The sequence below is a fragment of the Dermacentor albipictus genome, unplaced genomic scaffold, assembly GCF_038994185.2.
Source record: "Dermacentor albipictus isolate Rhodes 1998 colony unplaced genomic scaffold, USDA_Dalb.pri_finalv2 scaffold_13, whole genome shotgun sequence".
NCBI classification, from domain to species: domain Eukaryota; kingdom Metazoa; phylum Arthropoda; class Arachnida; order Ixodida; family Ixodidae; genus Dermacentor; species Dermacentor albipictus.
The window spans coordinates 5,335,177-5,354,814 of NW_027225567.1; the positions used below are offsets into that span (position 1 = coordinate 5,335,177).

Genomic DNA, 19,638 nt, shown 5'->3' on the forward strand with positions numbered 1-19,638 from the left:
CATCCGTTGCCTGCCCCAGTCACGAGTGGGAACAGTGTGCGAACTGTTTGACAGCCTGGTGGTCGACCCTCCGCCCGTACCGCCTACCTGGCCACCGCCACACCAGCGCACGCCACTTCACGTGTGTCTCGACCTCCCGGGCGTTCTCTCCAAACATCGCACGCCTCTCTGCGCTGTACAGCAGGAGGCTGCTGCCAGGATCGAGGACGACCTGGGAGGAATGACGCACTTGTATGCCGATGGCTCCGTCCTCAGCGACGGCTCGGCGGCTGCCGCCTGTGTTGCTCCCGCACTTGGCATCACGAAGCAGTGCCGGCTCTACTACCGGGCTTCCTCTACCACGGCGGAGCTAGCGGGACTTCACCTCGCTGCGGACATCCTCGAGGAGTCGCCGCACATCACCAGCGCGGCGATTCTCTGCGACTCGAGGTCCGCGCTGCAGCAGCTGCTACTCGACGAGCGCGCGCCGCCCCTTGCACAGCGCCTTGCCGTCCGTCTGCACGCACTGCAGGGGCGATGCAACCTACGCCTGCAGTGGATCCCCTCGCACGTCGGAGTCGCGGGCAACGAGACGGCGGACCGGCTGGCCAGGCGCGCACACTACTCGTCGACCGCGCTGACAGACCGGGTGAGCTCGCTGGACACAGCGAGACTTCACTTCAGACGGGAGCTCGCGCTCCGCCATCCCGACGACCGAGTTGCGCAGGGGCGCCCACCGCGTCATCTCCCGCAGACCGGATTCACTAGGCGCGGGCGCGCCTTCCTCCTCGCCCTTCGGACCGGTTCTGTGTGGCCCGCCGAGCGGCGGCATCGACTGCGTGGAGCCCCCTCTCCCCTTTGCGGCGACTGCGGCGCGATCGAGACACTCCAGCACCTGCTGTGTGAGTGCCCCAACTTTTCGCTCGCCCGCGCGTCCCTTGCCCGTGTCTACCGTGGGCACGGCCTGCCGTGCGACACTGTGACTGAACTCCTGCACCCCTCGGGCTGCCCTTCACGACACAGGACACTTCAACGTGCGCTCCTGACATTCGCCGAGGCTGTCGGCCTCGCCGACCGCCTTTAGCTCTGCTGTTTCTGGTTCTCTTTCTCTCCCCCTACTTTCTTTCCCTACCCCCTGTGCAGCGCGGTTGAGGTGTCCTCTGCTGAGAGACAGTTACTGCGCTGCACTTTACCCCAACCTTTCCTTCCCATCAAGAATCTCCTTCTCTCTGTTAGTACTCGGGGCACGCACCCGGGGCCGGCCCCCAAGCCACAACGCACCGGACCCTCAAGTCCTTCTTCAGGGAGTCCCGATACCGAAGGTCGACTCCCTTCGAGTCCACGGGGTCCATATACACAAGGACGGGTCCGGCTCCACCACACTCCCCAGGCTACACAACACTGTGGCACAGCTTACTCATCGGATACGATGGGTGGCCAATTGCCGCAATGGCCTCAAAGAGCACGACACTTTGCAAATGGCACAAGCCCTCCTTTACAGCCGCATTACATACGGAACTCTTTACCTCAACCTGAAGACAGCCGAGAAACAAAAGCTAAGCCTTCTAATAAGAAAGGCCATGAAGCTCGCCCTAGGACTACCGACAACCGCCTCCATTGACCGATTGCTTCGCATGGGAGTTCACAACTCCTGGGAAGAAGTCGCGGAAGCGCACCTCATCAACCAGATCGAGAGACTCAAGCTCACAACCACAGGCCGAGCAATCCTCTGACGCACAGGATACGTAACCAATCTAGAACACGATGGAGAACGCAAGGAAAAGATCACGTCGATGCTCCGAGAATGTCTACGAGTTCTTCAGATCCCTCGGAACACGCATCCAGAAGACCATCGAGGCAGATGGCTCGCCAGGGTAAACGCCATCAGACACAAACACCGTAACAACCCGCAGGCGCGCTACGTGGATGCAGCCAAGTGTCCGGGCCGAAACGCCTTCGCCATCAGCGTCACAGACTACAGGGGGATGACACTGGCGTTGGCGACAATTCTCGCCAAACGCGCTGAGACAGCTGAGGAGCCCGCAATAGCACTCGCCACCCATACAAGCGAGGATGCCATAGTGGTCTTCACCGACTCTCAAACAGCGGCACGCAACTACACGAAGGGCAGGACCTCCATCAAAGCGATCAACTTACTGAAACGTGGCGATACTCCTCCCCCCTACACCTGCATCATGTGGGGTCCGGGGACATGAGGGACTCGAGGGGAATGAAGCGGCACACACCGCGGCCCGCGCAAGCATCAACCGGGCTTCCCCGCACGACATTCTAGGCAGGTCCCACCCACCCAAATCAGAGGAGGAAACGGAAACAATACCGTTAACTTACCAAGCACTGCTACAACACTATCGGCTTGTACGATAGTGTTGTTGTTGTTCTTTTCCTTGCGTTCTCCATCGTGTTCTAGATTGGTTACGTATCCTGTGCGTCAGAGGATTGCTCGGCCTGTGGTTGTGAGCTTGAGTCTCTCGATCTGGTTGATGAGGTGCGCTTCCGCGACTTCTTCCCAGGAGTTGTGAACTCCCATGCGAAGCAATCGGTCAATGGAGGCGGTTGTCGGTAGTCCTAGGGCGAGCTTCATGGCCTTTCTTATTAGAAGGCTTAGCTTTTGTTTCTCGGCTGTCTTCAGGTTGAGGTAAAGAGTTCCGTATGTAATGCGGCTGTAAAGGAGGGCTTGTGCCATTTGCAAAGTGTCGTGCTCTTTGAGGTCATTGCGGCAATTGGCCACCCATCGTATCCGATGAGTAAGCTGTGCCACAGTGTTGTGTAGCCTGGGGAGTGTGGTGGAGCCGGACCCGTCCTTGTGTATATGGACCCCGTGGACTCGAAGGGAGTCGACCTTCGGTATCGGGACTCCCTGAAGAAGGACTTGAGGGTCCGGTGCGTTGTGGCTTGGGGGCCGGCCCCGGGTGCGTGCCCCGAGTACTAACAGAGAGAAGGAGATTCTTGATGGGAAGGAAAGGTTGGGGTAAAGTGCAGCGCAGTAACTGTCTCTCAGCAGAGGACACCTCAACCGCGCTGCACAGGGGGTAGGGAAAGAAAGTAGGGGGAGAGAAAGAGAACCAGAAACAGCAGAGCTAAAGGCGGTCGGCGAGGCCGACAGCCTCGGCGAATGTCAGGAGCGCACGTTGAAGTGTCCTGTGTCGTGAAGGGCAGCCCGAGGGGTGCAGGAGTTCAGTCACAGTGTCGCACGGCAGGCCGTGCCCACGGTAGACACGGGCAAGGGACGCGCGGGCGAGCGAAAAGTTGGGGCACTCACACAGCAGGTGCTGGAGTGTCTCGATCGCGCCGCAGTCGCCGCAAAGGGGAGAGGGGGCTCCACGCAGTCGATGCCGCCGCTCGGCGGGCCACACAGAACCGGTCCGAAGGGCGAGGAGGAAGGCGCGCCCGCGCCTAGTGAATCCGGTCTGCGGGAGATGACGCGGTGGGCGCCCCTGCGCAACTCGGTCGTCGGGATGGCGGAGCGCGAGCTCCCGTCTGAAGTGAAGTCTCGCTGTGTCCAGCGAGCTCACCCGGTCTGTCAGCGCGGTCGACGAGTAGTGTGCGCGCCTGGCCAGCCGGTCCGCCGTCTCGTTGCCCGCGACTCCGACGTGCGAGGGGATCCACTGCAGGCGTAGGTTGCATCGCCCCTGCAGTGCGTGCAGACGGACGGCAAGGCGCTGTGCAAGGGGCGGCGCGCGCTCGTCGAGTAGCAGCTGCTGCAGCGCGGACCTCGAGTCGCAGAGAATCGCCGCGCTGGTGATGTGCGGCGACTCCTCGAGGATGTCCGCAGCGAGGTGAAGTCCCGCTAGCTCCGCCGTGGTAGAGGAAGCCCGGTAGTAGAGCCGGCACTGCTTCGTGATGCCAAGCGCGGGAGCATGCATCACCACATGCAAAACTAACAAGAAACGAAGGCATCGACTACAGGCGACTCCAGAGCAATACCTTTACCGACGGAAGCTTACTGCATCATTTCCACCCGACGCTATACAGCTACACCTGTCCACACTGCCACGTGCCAGACACTCCGGCGCACCTCCTCATGCAATGCAAGAACGCCCGAGCAAGCATCACAGCGCCAGAACTAATAGCAACAGACGCAGACCCAAACCTCCTCGCTGAAACATGGGAGGCTGCGATCTCCAAGTCGGACCTGGTCGACCAGCGCGAACTCGTCGCCCGGGCCCGGAGGGCTATCCAAGCCAGAGGGTTTCTGGAATGAGGGACCCTCCCACCTCGACTAACAAATCACTACTTCAAATTAAGGTTTCTTTCTCTCACTCTCTCTCTTAGTGCACGATAGTTGGGACACGCTGTACACCCCTGTTTTATTTTGTTATTTTTGTGCCGTTTTCTACTCATTGCGTGCTTGTACGTGTTTAACCGAAATTGAGATACAGGGCCCACATCCCAAAAACTGTAAGTAGCTAAAACAGTTCTTGAAGACAGTATACGTAGTTTTATTGATGTTATGGAAAGCTCAAACAAAAGAAACACCATTCGCGCGTGGACATCGGGGAATATGATTGCGTTTTTTAGCAATAAATCAACAGCCAACTCAGGAGCTCCATAAAGGTGCATGTATACTTAAGTGGCTGATTTTGAAGAAGTCTGAATTCCATCTGAACAAAAACACTATGGGCATTCAATGTGCCGTCAGTGGCAGCCCAACAAATGTTTGACTCTAGTCAAGAAGAGGACGAAGAAACGCGCTCTTGCGTCTGCTGTGCCCACGATCAGCGTTTGTGCACTGCCGGTGTGACCTCGAGTGTGTCTGGTGTGCTAGAATAAATCATGATACTGCAGGACAATAGAGTGTAAATAAAGTTTAGGGCGCAATATTCCAAACGTTTCAACAATGGTTGCCATATTTCAACAAAAGTACAATGTGCTTTCAATGCTGTGTAAAAGGCATCTTAAGATATATTGATTGGATGTACAACAACGGATGTACAATACAATGGACTACTTCCAAATAAGTTTTAGCGGTGACATTCAAGTGATTTTAACACTTATCACAATGACACTTGAAGAAACGTACAATGAGTTGTCAATACAATATGTAAACGTCGGCTAATATTTCAATATTTTAGCAGTAATTTTTACAGCGACGCTGTACATGGCTTGGTTCTGGACAGAATTGCGTGATTCTATCGAGCGGTGTAAAGCGAGAATTTCACCCCATACGTGGGACAATCCCGAAGATAGTAAAATACCGGGCCCACTCACAGCGGAGGTGAAGCATGGTTTAAACACTCTGGAAACTTGCAAAAATAGGTTTAATGTCTTAGGTCCAAATGCAACCCCTATCAGACATTAGGCCGATAAGAACAGTTAGTATACTCTGACCCCGTCGGCCATGTCTACGTTCGCACCGCCCTCTCTTTGTCGGCGTTCCTAGCGCTTGCGTATCGGCTTTCCTTTCCTTCCGCTCTACCATGGTGTCGGTCCCGTAAACGTGATGCCCGCCAGCACCGCGAGCCGAAAAGAAATGCGAACCGCCCATGTAGCCGCGGTCCCGCAAACTTGGAACGTTTCACCGGAGCCACGGCCAGGCTTCAGGGGGAGTTTTCGGGGAACCAATTTTGTGTGACCACTTGTGGTTTTTGAGTGACGTTACAACCATTACTGCTCTGCGGGACATCGACGAACGCAGGATCGCTTTGGCTAAGCTGAAGCAGTGTGTGCCCTTGGAGTGCGGTGAGGTGCGTGTCTGTTCTACGTGCAGATATTTGTTAGTAACAGGTGTCGCGCCGCGTTTTGCAGCAATACGCGGGTATGTATGTTCTTCGGTGCCTCATCATCTTCTCGCACTCAACATCGTGGAGGAGCGACTAGTCACGCCTCGCCTTACATTTATGTGCCTATGATGGTTGACGCGCGGCAATGGACAGTTCGCCGTGAAGGGGCCTACATACACAGTTTCGCTGGTCATCCACCTTCAAAAAGCGGAATGGCACTGAACTTTTTGTTCGAATGAATATGAGCGCTTCTTCGGCTGCTCTTCTTGCAACAGGGATTTCTTAAACCCTGCAGTGATTCAAAGAAGAATGCCTACTATAGTTCAATATGCACCAGCTGAAATATACAAGGAGTAAATTAAAATTTACAGCTCGAAGCTTAACTCTTCGTTTACAATGAGATCCTCCGTGGACATGAGTTCCTAAAGTATCAAAAACGGTCAAAGTCATTACCATGCAGTATATGACGAAAGGGTACATTGTACTAAATTGCTTGGTGAAGTCAGGCTAAAACGTGCTTTTCTATAAATTTATCAATGTATTCACTTTTACAAATTTATTTATCTTACAGGGCACAGTAGGTTCGTTGTTTCCTAATATTAAACAGGCATAGTTTAAGAATATAGACCACGCTAGCTTTGACAGCAAATGAAAACAAAAAAGCCGTATACTTGTGCTAACTTGTTTCACAGGAAAAAATGCAATTTATATATTACAAGACCTTCAAGGATCGTTAGCTTTTAAATGAAAGAAAGCGCAGGTTAACGGTAACATAGCATTAGGTTCCATTTCTCGTGCTGAAAACAAATACATGAATTAGCGCTAAAGAAAAATTATGAAATCAGATAATCAGCTCATCGGATTGTTTTTGAAAGTTTGTGTGAAAGTTTATTTAACATAACTAACGTATACAATGGCAAAGTACACGCTTTTTGGACCCAACAAATTTGTTAAAGGGCCCCTACCGATTGTTTTCAGGAAAAAACACTTCTATGGCAGCTGTTTCTTTATACTGTAAAATCGCATAAAAGTGAAATAGCTGAATAAGTAAAACAAGAAAATACAGTAATAGGGAAAACTTCACAAATGAGATACATTTTTCTACCAATTTTATTTTTTGCGTCATCGAAAACATCGGCACAAGAAGAGAAACGAAAGAAAAGAAAAGTGAGGACATGTGCTAGCACTCCACGGAGCTTTCAATAACGTTTCACATTCCGCCATCCTCCGAGAGCTTAATCTCATTGGGGTTGGCGGAAAGACATATGACTACATATGTACCTTTTTATCCAACCGTACCGCAACGATACACATAGGCACAGAGCAATCCCTTTCATACGATTTAGGGAGCTACGGCACGCCCCAAGGCTCTGTGCTGTCCCCTTTTCTTTTTAATCTTTCTATGATGCCGATGGCGCAAGCATTGCGGTCTATTCCCGAGCTCAAATTTTCACTCTACGCCGATGATATCACTCTTTGGACGACTGGCGGTTCTGATGGAGAGATTCAAGACACCCTACAGGCCGCAGCAGACGCCGTCGTAGCTCATGCCGGGGCTATGAATCTCACATGCTCCCCTCAAAAATCCGAGCTGCTGCTTCTACCATCCCACCGGGGGGCAGGAAAACACATGTCTAGTATAGAGGTAATCCTAAACCACATCCCTGTTACTAGAGTGGACAGGCTCCGGGTGCTCGGTTTACACATTCAAAGCAACCGGCTCAACACATATACCCTACATACACTCCACACCACAGTCGATCACACCCTGCGCCTTCTAGGGCGAGTCTCCAATAAACATGGCGGACTAAAGGAGGCCGAACTTCTCCGCTTGATTCAGGCCTTCGTCATCAGCAAGATTACATTCGCAACACCATATCTACATTTCCTTAAATCAGAATCAGATAAGATCGACACTCTTTTACGCAAAATATATAAATTCGCTCTGGGAGTCCCCATACGTACCTCCACTGAAAGGCTAATGCTTACTGGAACTTTCAACACACTTACTGAACTCACAGAAGCCCACCTCACATCCCAATATAGCAGACTTTCTAACACCGCAACAGGTCGACACATTCTACAAACTCTTTCTATCACTCCGGCACCCATCATCAAGACTAAATACACCATTCCACATCACATACACGAAAACCTCTGCATCCCCCCACTTCCTAAAAACATGCACCCTGTGCATCACAAACAGCGCAGGAGGCAGCGAGCAAAGGCTCTCCAAAAACAATTCTCCACCTCTAAAGACGTGCTCTATGTTGACGCCGCCGAATATGGGAACAGAAATCATTACGCAATATCAGTCATTAACTCTCACGGCCAGGTCGCTGCGGCCGCCTCCATTCCTGGCTCTTCCTCGGAGGAGGCGGAGGAAGCGGCCATAGCCCTGGCCCTCACAATTCCAAATTCATCAGTTATCGTTAGCGACTCCAAAGCAGCCATACATAACTTCGGAGCGGGTAGGGTCTCTAAGCCAGCCCTTTCTATCCTCTTGGCCCATCCTTTCCAGCAAACTGTGGCATTAATCTGGACTCCCGCGCATGCGGGCCTTGCCGGAAACGAGGCGGCTCATGCCTGTGCCCGAGGATTTACTGTCCGGGCTCAGGCATCAGATGTGTCGGACCTCGCCACGGAGGAGGCACCGTTTACAGCGCGGGATCGACTTATTACTTACCACGACATCTGCGCACACTACCGATTAGACCGCTTAACCTTTCCGCCACTCATGGGCAAATCCCCGCGTAGGTGTGAAGTTCTGTGGCGACAGCTGCAGACTCGCACCTTTCCGTCCCCTTACCTCCTCCACCGCATTCATCCCGCCATTTACCTTTCTCCCTCTTGTAAATTCTGTGTCTCTCCCAAAGCAGACTTAAACCACATCATGTGGGGGTGCCCTAAGCACCCCCTTCCCCCTTTCCTTAAGCAATTAATATCTAGTGAGGAGCAGTGGGAGGCTGCCTTGCGCAGCTCCAGGCCCGATCTTCAGGAGGCCATCCTGGAGTGGGCTGAGAGGATAAAGGAGGCCTACTTCAAGTAGTTCCTCCCCCACCCTCTTTTCCATTGCCCCCTTCCCTTTAAAGAGGGATAAATAAAGTTTTTCATCATCATCATGTGCTAGCATGTGCAGTGTTACGCATTGTTAATAAGTGATTGATAATTTTCCTTTTAATGTTTGGAAAGTCCAAAAATGAGAAGCACTCGGAGCACGTGATGTCCTTCCAGCGTCTATGATGCTTCCAGCGTCTAGCTGCTTGTACCGGTGCACTGAAATACGACATTCCACCAATGCGTTCGAAAGTTGAGGTGTAGAACTCGCAATGCTCAAAGTTGGCATCAAAATCTGGAAAGACAGTTAAGAATACTGGCGTTAGTATACCAGCATAGCAGCAGCAGCAGCAAACGACTTTATTGGGGCCCTGAGGAGCTAAGCGGGGGCCTGCAGGTCCCTACCCAGCCACTGGCTAGTCCCATGTCGGAACAGAGAGGCCATGCCTCTCCGCTCGTTCACGGGCCCTCTGGACAGCCAGGAGCTGGACGTCCTGTCTCGGGTCTGTGATGGCTTTCGTCCAGTCTTCTTCTGTATTAAAGTCCTGTAATACAGGGCACTGCCAGAGCATGTGATTTAATGAGCTAAATTCAGTGCCGGAATCTGGGCAGAGTGGATCGATGTCCGGGTGGAGCTTGTTCAGAAAGCCCCTAGAGGGGCAGGACCCCGTCTGGAGCATGCGAAGCGTGCTAGCTTGTGGCCTGTTGAGCTTATGATGAGGGAAAGGAAAACTCTGCCTATTCCCTCTGTAATGAGAGGTGATTTCATGAAAAGTAACCAGTGCATCACTGTGGACGAGCTCTCCCGAACTCACCCGAGACACCATCCCGTCGCGGCATACGAAACCTCGCGCACGGTCGTGGGCTATCTCATTGGGGTTCAGGTGACCCGGTAATACGTCTGGTCCCATGTGAGCTGGGAACCAGACTATGTGGTGAACAATGTCAGAGGGGTGTTTGCCGTTTAGAATCCTGGCTGCTTCCTTGGCTATCAATCCCGATGCGAACGCTCTAACGGCTGCTCGGGAGTCCGGGTACACCATAGTGCGTTTTGAGTCCAGTAATCCGAGAGCTATAGCAGCCTGTTCCGCCACAGGCTGCCGAGAGGAGTTCTCCCCTGTCATTGACTATGGCTACGGAGAACTTGTTGGCACTGGCGTGTCGCGCCGCGTCAACAAAGGTCTCCGTTCCGGATATGTTCTTTAAGAAAGTTCTAGCCCTCGCTAACCTTCGACCTTTATTGTGTTGGGGGTGAACATTTCTTGGAAAAGGGTCTACAATAAAGGAGTTCCTTGTCTGAATATCAAGTTGCGTGATATTTTCCTGATTGAAGCTAGGATGGAGGCCTCCCGCATCCAGAAGTCTTCTGCCTGCTTTGGAGTTTGATAATCTAATAACTTGTGCTGATCTTTGCGCTTCTATTAATTCCGAGGTTGTGTTGTGTACTCCCAATGTCTTGAGTTTCTCTGTGCTAGCCGTGATTGGCACGCCGATCACCCTTTTGATACTTTTGCGCATAAGCGTGTCTAATTTGTCCATTTCTGTTTTCGTCCAATTGAGGGCCGCGACTATGCAAATGACATGGCTCATGAGGAAAGCATGGTGAGCCCTAAGGAGTATATCCTCACCTATGCCACCCTTCTTGTTGGACACTCTCATAATTAATCTAATAATGTTTTCAGTTTTCGTCGTGAGTTGGGCTATAGTCTTAGCGTTGCATCCCTTTGAGTTTATTGAAAGCCCTAGTATTTTGATAGAGTCTACTCTCGGGATGGTGTGCCCATCTCTGGTACGAACGCTAATTGGAACCTGATCGAGTGGGGTGAGTCCCCTAGCACCTCGTCTAGCCTGTCTGTACAGCAGGAGTTCCGACTTTCCAGGCGAGAGTGCCAGTCCCGTACCTTTCAAGAAAGACTCTGTAACATCCAGAGCCTCCTGTAGAGCTTGTTCGACCGTAGCCTCCGATCCTCCAGGACACCAGATTGTAATATCGTCAGCATATAATGCATGACCTACGTAAGGAATTGCTGCAAGACTTTCCTACAACTTGCGCATTGCTATATTAAACAGAAGGGGTGAGATAACTGCCCCTTGGGGAGTACCCCTGTTTCCGAGTGTGAAATATTCCGAGACTGATTGCCTCAACTTTATGGCTGCCGTCCTGCTCTCGGGGAAGGATGCAACGAAGGAGAAGAATTTAACTCCTAAGCTCAAGGCCGATATCTCCTGAAGGATACAGTCATGTGCAATTGTATCGAATGCCTTGGATAGATACAGTGCGAGGACGCCTTTTACATCATTGCTTTGAGAATCAATTATCTGTGTTTTGAGCAGGAGCATGACATCCTTCATTGAAAGCAAGGGCCTGAAACCAACCATATTGTACGGGAATAGTTCGTTACGCTCAATATGTCTCGATATCCTGTTATGCACTGCATGTTCCGCTTTGCTAATGCAAGAAGTAAGGGAGATAGGACGGAGGTTGTCCAAGCTGGGTGATTTACCTGGCTTGGGGATTAAGACCACTGTGGCCTTCTTCCAACTCTCCGGTACAACGCCTTCCTCCCATACCTCATTTATCTCCTTCACTAAAGCTTGAATTGCTTTGTCGTCCAAATTTCTTACGAGCCGGTTTGTAACTCCGTCGGGGCCTGGGGCAGATTTTCCGTTTAAATTGTGCAGCACTTTCCTGATCTCAGCTTCCGAGAAGGGGACGTTCAGATCTGGGGCACGCGCCCTCATACTGAGGGAGGGGAGAACCTGGGCTTTGGCCAATTGGAAGGTATTTGTTCGCTAGTTTCCGAAATAGGGAGGCCTCTGAGGTGCCTTCCATTTTTTTCCTTAATAATTAGTCGGTCTATGACTAGTCTCTGATTACATTTGGATTGTCCATCGTCTAAGAGATGTTTAAAGAGGGTCCATTTGCCTCCTTTGCACATTTTTCCTTCCGCTGCCGAGCAGGCGTCTCGCCATTGCTGTTTATTAAGTTCGGAGCAATGGTCCTCAATGACTTTATTGAGCTCCGCAGTCTTTTTCCGTAGCCTGCGATTGAGTCTGTGTCTTCCATCTCTCGAGGAGAGAGTGCTTGGCTTCAACAAATCTGCTGTTACCTAATCCTCCCCAGCTGCCTTCCCCCTGTGCATATCTCCCAAGGCTTTCTTTACTTCTTCCGGCATTACCTGTGGGATTTCGAATTCCTCTAGACTATTTTCTCTTCCATTATCGTCGTGGGTGCCACTGGTACTGTATAAGTCTCTATAGAACTCCTCAGCCACTTGAACTATCTCTTCCATATTTGTAATGATATTGCCGGCTGTATCTCTTGACGCATACATCTGATTCTTGCCAATTCCTAGTTTCTTCTTCACTGTTTTTAGGCTTCCTCCGTTCCTGAGAGCGTGTTCAATTCTATCCATATTATACTTCCTTATGTCAGCTGTCTTACGCTTGTTGATTAACTTCGAAACTTCTGCCAGTTCTATTCTAGCTGTAGGGTTAAAGACTTTCACACATTGGCGTTTCTTGATCAGATCTTTCGTCTCCTGCGATAGTTTACTGGTATCCTGCCTAACGGAGTTACCACCGACTTCCATTGCACACTCCTTAATGATCCCCACAAGATTGTCGTTCATCGCTTCAACACTACGGTCCTCTTCTTGAGTTAAAGCCGAATACCTGCTCTGTAGCTTGATCTGGAATTCCTCTATTTTCCCTCTTAGCGCTAACTCATTGATCGGCTTCTTATGTACCAGTTTCTTCCGTGCCCTTCTCAGGTCTAGGCTAATTCGAGTTCTTACCATCCTGTGGTCACTGCAGCGCACCTTGCTGAGCACGTCCACATTATGTTCAGATCACTTCAACGTTCTCTCGCCTAATTTCATAAAGAAACGGCAAACAATCTGCTATTCGCGGCGTCCATACGCTGCTGCAGAGCGGGTACGTGCGAGCTGGCGCGCGATGCGTCAGCAGCTGACGGCGACCGGACTTAAGGCAGGGCATATAGTGTAGGAACGAATCTGACCGGGACGCTGAAGCCACCGCTCTCGAGCGAGCCATCGAAATCATGTTTTGACTTGCTGTCCACAGACTAAAAGTATTCGGCTCCATCGAGGACGTCGTTCGCTGCTACACGCTGAGCAGCTGCGAGCGATTTGTAAGGATATTGGAGGAAAGCGGATGTAAATGCTAGCCTAGCATCCAAGGAGGCTATGATAGAAGTTACTCACCGGGATGTCAGGATACTACTACATACACGAACCAAAGATTACTCACCGCGGTTGGCGCGACTGGCCCCGCTCACCATTGACGATATCTGAAGGCTAACTGCTGCTGTCTGTTGTGTTATATCCATCTCCAGGAGAGCCATGGTAACCAAGATTGTTGCAATACAGTCTACTAGACTACAACTACTATAACCATAAATACGATGGCTGAAGCATAACCGTTGTGACAAGTGACCGGTTAGGCTCAATGAGACGGCGTGCTCCGACTTTGGGGCATGCCATCTCTCTCCGAGCGCCTCTATACTGCAAAGTTGTATCTGCATCGTGCTAGCCATGCTTTCTGCAAGAGAGAGGGTGGTTTCGCTTCATACCGACGTTCGAGGTCGACAGTTCACTGCAACTTTCTAGAATCCGACAGTCGAAACGGTGCATAGTGGTGCTGTCACCATTTGTGTCCACCCGCCATGGTTGCTTAGTGGCTATGGTGTTAGGCTGCTAAGCACGAGGTCGCGGGATCGAATCCCGGCCACGGCGGCAGCATTTCGATGGTGGCGAAGTGCTCGAAAACCCATGCACTTAGATTTAGGTGCACGTTAAAGAACCTCATGTGGTCCAAATTTCCGGAGTCCTTCACTACGGCGTGTTTCGTTATCTGAAAGCGGTTTTGGCACGTAAAACCCCATAATTTATTTTTTTAACCATGTGCGTCCCATTTGCTTTGTGTTCCGTTCACGTCTGCGCATATCCCTCTGCCCCGTACCCTTGCGCCTTTTATTAGGCTTTTCGTACTTTTTGTAGTTTCAATTGTCCCTCTACATGTTATCTTCGACAGTGAGTGAGTGAGTGAGCGACGAAACTTTGTTGAGAACGCCTGCAGAACGGTTAGCCTTCCCCTGTTAGGGAGGCGTTACCGTGACGCGGCCATGACGTCTTCGCGGCGTGTGGCGCCTCCACTTATTTATTTATTTATTGTACCCTCAAGGCATACAAGCATTATAGAGGGGAGGGGGTCAATCATTCAACATAAGTTCAGTTATTTGCACATACACAATCAAAAATTTCAAAAAATGGGAATGAATGTAATTCCTAATAACAAAAATTCACACTGTCATGCACGGCTTATACAATGATTACGGCAAGAACATACCATTGCAACCGATTGAGACACTAAAAGATGAAGTTTCCAACCAACATAGAGAAAAAAAAGTTGGAATGCGTTAAATTTCGCTGGAAAGAGCTTCACGAAAATGGTCACAGTTGGTAATGTTAACTAATGAGGCGGGAAGATTGTACCAGTCGAGGCTGGTTTTGGGCAGGAAAGAGTGCGAGTATGTTACAGTGTTTTGGTGAGGGACATGGACTTTATGGTTGTGATCAAGTCGAGATGAAACAAAATTAGGCGGTTTAATCAGACGCGTCCTAAGAACATGATTATGATGATAGATCTTATGAAACAATGCAAGTCGAGATAGTTTCCGTCTATTTGCAAGCGGGGGCAGATTAAGTATCGATTTCATGTTAGTTACGCTGGAAGTTCGATGATAGTCGCTTAGGATAAAACGTGCTGAGCGATTCTGCATTGCCTCCAAGTTATTGGTAAGAGTTGCAAGGCCAGGGTCCCAGATTGACGATGCATATTCGAGATTAGATCGGACATAAGTGATGTACAACTGTCGCTTGAGTGATGAAGGTGCGAGAGAGAAGTTTCTTTTCAGGTACCCAAGCATGCGATTGGCCTTTGAAGTTACGTGCTCGATGGGGTACTTCCATGAAAGGTCATTAGTAATATGTACACCGAGGTATTTATAGGTAGTTACAGATTCTAACGCCGTGCTGTGAAGAAGGTAGTTTCGGCAAGGCATGTTATTACGCGCTACTCACATTGATTTACATTTAAGAATGTTAAGCTTCATTTTCCACGTTTGACACCAAGCAGAAATATTATTTAGGTCACTTTGAAGGATTATTGTGTCAGTGTAATTAGAAATGTTGCGGTAGATAACACAATCATCAGCAAAAAGACAGACAGAAGAAGCTATGCTAGTAGGTAAATCATTAATATAAATCAAAAATAGTAATGGGCCTAAGACTGAACCCTGTGGCACTCCGGCGGAAACAGGTGCCTCCAAGGAATCGGTTCCATTCACCGTGACGAATTGAGTCCGGTTAGAAAGAAAGTCGCGTATCCAGTGCAGTACTAAAGGGTCAATGTTAAGGCTGGTTAGTTTTAGTATAAGGAGCTCATGGTTTACACTATCAAAGGCTTTCGCAAAATCCAAGTATATGCAATCAGTGATGAGGCCGGCATCAAGGAACGCGTGAAGGTCATTAGTAAATGTTAGTAGCTGTGTTTCACAAGAAAAATGTTTACGAAAACCATTCTGGGATGGATGAAAAAAGTTATTCGACTCCAAGAAGTTAACTAAGTGAGTAAATATGACATGTTCTAATATTTTGCAGGGAACAGATGTTAGTGATATCGCACGATAATTGCTTGGGTTGTGTGCGTCACCAGACTTGTAAAAAGGCACGACCTTGGCTACCTTCCAATCCTTGGGCAAGCATCCATCGTTAAGCGATTTCGTGAAAATGTAACTCAAAATGATAGAGCTGTACTCATTAGTGTTTTGCAAGAATTTAGCGTTGATGCCATCCCGACCACATGAAGATGATCGTTTTAGTCTGTTAATCATAGCACGAATGCCGACTGGGTCAAGCATGATGGGATCCATAGCTGTAAGATGTGCTCTCGGATAAGAAGGAAGAGTGAATATTGGGTCCCAGCACAAGTTTGTGAAGGTGTCATTAAAGATTGAGGCGCAAAGATGCTTCGGAACTGGTTCACCATTGTTATTGAGAGATACGTCATTGTTATTGCTGCTTTTCATTATGTTCCAAAAGCGTTTAGGGTTAGTTTTGAGTAAGGACGGAAGCGTTGAGTGAAAAAAGGTAAATTTCGCCGTTTTCAGTGCCTCTGAAGCGGCTTTGTATACAGCCCATCTCACTGGGTTAGGCGATTTTTTCGCACTATGAAACAGCCTGCTTTTTTTGTTCGATAACCGCTTGAGATATCTGATATACCAGGGAGCGTTAGTGTTGTCGTAAACAGCTCGTAAAGGAATAAATTTGTTAGTTAGATCAACTACTTTTGTTCTAAAAGAATTCCAAAGTTCTTCGAAGGACTGCTCATTATAGGTTGAAATTAAGTTGTCAAGGAAGGAGGAAAGTTCAATGTTAATAGCAACATAATTGCCACAGTTGTAGTTCCGTATTTGTTTGAGCCGTTTTTGTGCACGTGTAGATGGAATAGACAATGTAAAATGAAGAACATCATGGTCACTTAATCCAGGCACATGAGCAACGAGTGACGTCATATCAGGAGCAGATGTAAGGACGAGATCGAGTAAGGACGAAGTAGTGGGTGTTACACGCGTCGGTAGGTGAACAATCTGCGATAGGTGAAAGTCAGTACATGTGTTAAGAAATGTGACCGCGTCCACGCATGCTGGTTCTGAAAAGGGACACAACTGGGACCATCTGATCGTGGGAAAGTTAAAGTCACCTAGAACAAAAAGTGGTACACCAGGGAAACGCACAACAATCTGGTTTAAACAATCATGAAAATCTGCACAAGAAGTGTGACCCGAGGTAGCGGGACGGTAGCAAGCGCCGAAGATCAGTTTTTTAAAATTAAGAGTAATGCAACACCACACTATTTCTAGATTGCTACTAATATGGATTGGATAAGATTCAATGTTTTCATTAATGGCAATGAGAACGCCTCCACCCATTCTATCAGTGCGATCACGACGATAAACATTAAATTTTTTGTTACACTGAAATAACTCCGAATCAGATATACGGCTGCAAAGCCAGGTTTCCGTTAGTACGACAAGATCAGCATTACAGTCATTAATTAACGCATTTAAGTTATCTTTTTTGGGGTAGAAACTGCGTATATTAGTAAATAGCACAGACGCACCAACTGTCGGGTCACCTCCCCTCATCCTGTCCTTGCCAGTGCCAGAATACACCTTACCCGACCGAGTTGATTTTAAGGACGGCTTTTCAGCCCTGTGTGCATTAGGAATAGAACTCTGTTCATGCACCTTGTCTTCGACAGAGTTATAGATGTAATATTTATTATCAATGAGAAGTTTGTTATGGCGCAGTTTGAACTTCGTGTTAAGTGCCTTGCCGAATTCCAGTATGATTACAAAAACGGCGCCGAATAAAACAACACACGAAGAAGGGAAACACGAGACAGCACGTAGGCGCACTAACAACTGAGTGTTTTATTTCTTTACATAGCAATATATAGCTGCTGTCAAAAAACAACAAGAACTAAGCAGGGCAGTCATCTGCATCGCACAAGGAAGCGAAGATACAGAATAACATTTCAAGAGTCACTCTCAAGATATGCCAGCTCCTTTGTCGAAAGCGAAACTGAGGCTTCACTGATACATTCAAGACCGCGCTTTTTTATCTCAAGCGCTTCCAATATCTCCCTAGTGAGTTAATGGTCAGCTCTGTACAGAACACTGGTTCTATCGAAATCAGTTGTTAATGCGCCTACGTGCTGTCTCGTGTTTCCCTTCTTCGTGTGTTGTTTTATTCGGCGCCGTTTTTGTAACCATGCTTAACCAACTAGCCCACCAACACATGCTCAGAATTCCAGTAGTTTTTTACGAGCCAGTCGCGTCCCAGGTGAAAAGTCTTCACTTATGCTAACCTCGTCATCTTTGAGCAAGGTTCGTTTAGAAAGAACAGCCTCCTTGGTTTTGGACGCACAGAACTTGACAATTATTGGTCTATTTTTCTCCCGTGTAAAACGACCGATTCGGTGGACACGCGCTACTTGGTCTGCTGATAAGCACATCTCCAGTTTGTCAGAAGCAAACCCAACAATTTTTTCTTCGGACTGACTCCATGTCTCTGACGCGTCATCGGCTATTCCAAAGAATAATAAATTATCACGTCGCGACCGATCTTCTGCGTCGTCTAATCACGAATGGGCCGCGAAGGAGTCATCTTGCACACGCCGAAGTTCTCGGCGCGTGGCTGTCATTTCTTGCTCCCAGTTTTCAAACACAGCAGTTTGCTCTTCGACTGCATCTAGGCGCTCCTTTATTTCCACAATTGCACCAGAAAACGACTCCTGCGCTGTCTTAAGCTCAGCAATTGCCTGCGCCATGCTAGTTTGATTGGCTTCTATGCGTATACATCGTTCATTAGTTTCTTTCACCATACGAAGTATCTCATCCGTAGGCGGGCCTGGATTTTGTTCTACGTCACCACACATAGCTAAGAACAATGCACAAAAAAGTTCAAGCAAGGCTTCTGGGCATGGAAGCACAATTACAAAAGGGTCATCTGATTTGTAACATTTTCTGGGCAGTAGGGAAATGTGACCAACCTGCACAAGGAACAAGAAGAAACGTGAGTCCCGCATCTTCATTGTGCTTCCATGCCCACTGAAGGGGAAGGCCACTAAGCTGCCTTTTAAGTGCTCCGCTGACGATGTCACTGCAGCTGCCCTGTGAAGCCCAAGGAAGCAGTACGAAGCGCCACTGCCGGCAATAGTGGATCCGTTGATAGCCGTGGGTGTCAGGTGCGCTCCACCGCTGCAATCTTGTGCGGCATGCGCAGATGTGATGCTGGCGCTGAAGAAGGGCGTAGTGTGCATCCCACCGCAGTCCAAGAACACGCCGATATACTGCACAAGGAAAAAGAAGAAACGTGAGTCCCGCATCTTCATTGTGCTTCCATGCCCACTCAACCGCGACCGCACTATTCCCTTTGGTCGACCGCGCCTGCCCCTCTTTTGGGGTGGCAGTCTCCCTCCGGTTTCGCTCGGTCGTTGCCTTTCGAGGGCCGCCGAGATCTGCTGGACGGCCTGGGTTCGCACATCTTGGTCATAGCATCTCGTTGCGGCCTCGAGCCGCGGCGGGATCGTTGTTATTGTTGCAGCTTCATGCGGATTCTTAGCACAGTCCCAAAGGATGTGAGCTGCAGTGTCTCTTTCCTTTCGGCACACACAACACAGATCACTTTCATAAACACTTGGACACACGTGCCTCATCAGCACCGGGGTGAATAACGACCCCGTTTGAAGTTGTCGCTATAAAACCACCTCCTTACGAGTCAAGCCCGGATGAGGTGGCGGCATGGTCCTTCACTCTAGTCGGTACCATTTCACAATTTCGTTGTAGGAAGTCATTTGTCCTTGGTTTCCCACCACCACGACGGGTCGGCTGTAGTAGCAGCGGCACGGTTGGTTAGTCCTCGCGCCGCCGCGTTCGCCGTCTCGTTGTGGTTAGCGTTGCCGCGATCCGACACATCACTACCCATGTGGGCCGGAAACCACTTTATCACAACACACCGACTTTCACTCGCGAGATCAACCACACGCAGCACACGCGCGGCTTCACCACACACCCTCGCTCTGGCGTAATTTTTCACTGCCGTCCTAGAATCACAGAGCACAGTCGTGCGCTCGGGGTCGGCGATGGCCAAATCAATGGCCACCTCCTTGGCTTGATGCGCCCCTCGAGTCCGCACACTCGCCGCTGTTCTCGTTGCACCGGTCGATGCCCCGACCACTGCAGCGGCGAATGCCTTTCTGTCATGTGGATACT

At 49.6% G+C, this 19,638-nt stretch overlaps 1 pseudogene; it reads right to left on the bottom strand.

Annotated features, from left to right (window-relative positions):
* Positions 1–5,162: 5,162 nt before the first annotated feature.
* LOC135913021 (U2 spliceosomal RNA) lies at positions 5,163–5,340 on the bottom strand (annotated as a pseudogene).
* Between the last annotated feature and the right edge of the window lie 14,298 nt (positions 5,341–19,638).